This window comes from Chiloscyllium punctatum, chromosome 47, assembly GCF_047496795.1.
Source record: "Chiloscyllium punctatum isolate Juve2018m chromosome 47, sChiPun1.3, whole genome shotgun sequence".
NCBI classification, from domain to species: Eukaryota; Metazoa; Chordata; class Chondrichthyes; order Orectolobiformes; family Hemiscylliidae; genus Chiloscyllium; species Chiloscyllium punctatum.
In genome coordinates this window covers 5,917,045-5,919,790 of record NC_092785.1, presented here as the reverse complement: position 1 = coordinate 5,919,790, position 2,746 = coordinate 5,917,045, and the positions used below count along the sequence as shown (strand labels likewise).

Here is a 2,746-nt window from a genome sequence, read left to right as displayed (position 1 = left end):
GAAATGTTCAGACGAACGTCTTCAGATGAAGAATGATTGCATTCATTTTGTTTCTGTCTCCACAGGTGCTACCATACCTGTTGGGTTTCGCCGGCTATTTCTGTTTATTTTTCATATTTCCAGTATCCACACGCTTTGTTTTATTTCAGAAAACTTTTTCATTTCCCAATCTATCTCCCAGAAGTCGGCATGGACGGTTTGGACCAAAGGGTCTGTTTCCGTGTTGTCGCTCTCTATGATTATGAATCTATGACCATTGTACAGAAAGGTCCATCAAGCTTGTGCAAGCAAAGCTGATTGAAATCTAGTCTCGTCCCATGTAGTTTTTAAATGTTGTAAGGTTTCCTGCCTCAACTAGCCTGCAAGCACTGAATTACAAGAACCCCACCACTATCTGGGTGAAAGCATTTTCCTCAAATCTCCTCCAAAATGTTTGCAGTAAAAACTATGACCCTTTGCTATGTATCAATTCGCTGATTCAGTTAGATTACTTACAGTGTGGAAACAGACTCTTCAGCACAAGTCCACACCGACCCACAACCCACCCATGCCCCTACAACTAACACTACGAGCAATTTCGCATGGCCAATTCACCTGACCTGCCACATACTTGGACTGAAGGAGAAAACCCAAGTAGAAATGGGGGAATGTGCAAACGCCTCGCAGTCAGTCGCCTGAGGTGGGAATCGAACCCGGGACTGCTGGTGCTGTGAGGCAGCAGGGGTAACAACTGTGCCCATGATGTGAAGACCTCTTGCAGATGTGGAGAATGTTTGATCAATTCATTTCTTATTTGTATTTTCCCTTCTGACTCTCTCTGTTAATTTCCTGCTGACTTTGTTTCTCGCGTGGGAAATGTGTGACCTCTCTAACTGCACAACGTGCTGTCTGTTGGCGAAGGAAACATCAGATTTACTTTTCATTCGCACTAACATTCTGCTGTGGCGATTGTAAGTACTTTACTACCGAGGGTTGTTTCCTGGACATCACCTGTGCAATCTGGTCTCCTTCCTATGGAAGGATGTTGTGAAACTTGAAAGGATTCAGAAAAGAATTACAAGGATGTTGCCAGGGTTGGAAGATTTGAGCTACAGGGAGAGGCTGAATAGGCTGGGGCTGTTTTACCTCTCTCCAAAAAATTGTTTAAAGGGGCATTTTGAGCAATACTTGAATAGGCAGTAAATAGAGGGCAATAGATTTGGTAATTTGAAGCTTGGCTTCTTGCTCTTGTCAAAAGGTTTGAACATAGTGGTTTATTGCAGGATGAAGTAAGACGTGCAGCATATATCTATCAACTTGTTGAACAGAGATGTGTGAAAAACAAGGAAGCTGGAGGAAACACAAATGAGCGCCATCTATTGGAACATCAGCTTTTTGTTTGTTAACCAGGTGAGAGCACGAACGCAGACACCACTACCACAAATTTTGCAGTCGAGTATCCCACATTTGTGGACATCGCAGGCGTCAGCACACCCGATGTGCAATGGGATAGCCTCGTCCTGGGAGACCCATTTTTAATTTCAAAAATATACATCCTTCATAAAATATTTTGATGATCTGGACAATTGTTCATGCAATACATCCGTAATCATTCAAATAATGGTATACAGAGACAGAGTAATCTTTAATTTATACAGGTCTGTACGCTTACATGTTTAGCTGAGGCGTCAGCAGAGCCAGACTGACTGTGTGGGCCCCCTGTTCTTCATGGGCAGGCAGATGTTACACGATGGTCTTTCCCCACCGAACCTTGCTGGCAGCTACCCCAAGCTTCAGCGCGTCCCTCAACACGTAGTCCTGGGTCTTGGAATGTGCTAGGCTGCAACACTCAGTCGAGGTCAACTCCTTTAGCCGGAAGATCAGAAGGTTTCGGACCGCCCAGAGAGCGTCCTTCACCGTGTTGATAATCATCCAGGCACAGATGATGTTCGTCTTGGTGCGCATCCTGGGGAACAGACCAAATAGCACGGAGTCCCGCGTCACAGCTCTGCTTGAGATGAACCTCGACAAACACCACTGCATTCCTCTCCAGACTTATTCTGCACAGGCTCATTCCAGAAGGAGGTGTATGACAGTCTTGTCCCCCGCGCAGCCACTTCGAGGGCAGCGTGCAGTGTGACTGAGAGTCCAGGCGTATATAAAGGATGTCACAGGCAGATCCCTTCTTTTCCAGGTCTTCTGCTGAGTACTTTAACACGGTCCAGTTCACCAATTCTAAACAATCCCAGGGACTGTCATTAACAGCCTCAGGCCAGCATTGCACTTCATTTTGTGAAGAGTCCTCCCATTTCAGCTTCTGCTTGGAAGCTGTTTCGACATCTAAGAGAGACTAAGACATGACGGTACAGCCCCAGAGTGAAGAGGCGACCTTTGGAACTGAGATGAGTATGAATTTCTTCATTGAAGGAATGTTTAATCTGTTGAAATTATTACCGCAGAGGACAGTGGAGACCAGGACATTAAGTGTGTGATGATGCTGATCCTTTACTGTTCTTATTTTTTTCTTAGAATGTTTGTAAATGCAGAGGTTCTGTGGCGTCGAGTTTTGATGGGTTTTAGGGCCAACTTCATGATATCCAACAGACACTACCTCCGGCAAAAAGCCTTTCAAGTAAAAAAAAAACAATGAAAGGGGAGTGGCCAATTCTCACAGCTCAGCTTTACTCTGGGCTGGTTTAGTTTGGTTCGGTGTTAATATGCAGACAGTCTATCAGACTGCTTGTAAAAGGAACAGCTACGTGAAAGT

General features: G+C 44.9%; 1 non-coding gene across 1 annotated transcript; it reads right to left on the bottom strand.

Moving 5' to 3' along the window:
- Positions 1-1,386: 1,386 nt before the first annotated feature.
- On the bottom strand, positions 1,387-1,548 carry LOC140468693 (U1 spliceosomal RNA). The gene has a single exon (XR_011955802.1). It is a non-coding gene; the product is annotated as a U1 spliceosomal RNA (small nuclear RNA).
- Between the last annotated feature and the right edge of the window lie 1,198 nt (positions 1,549-2,746).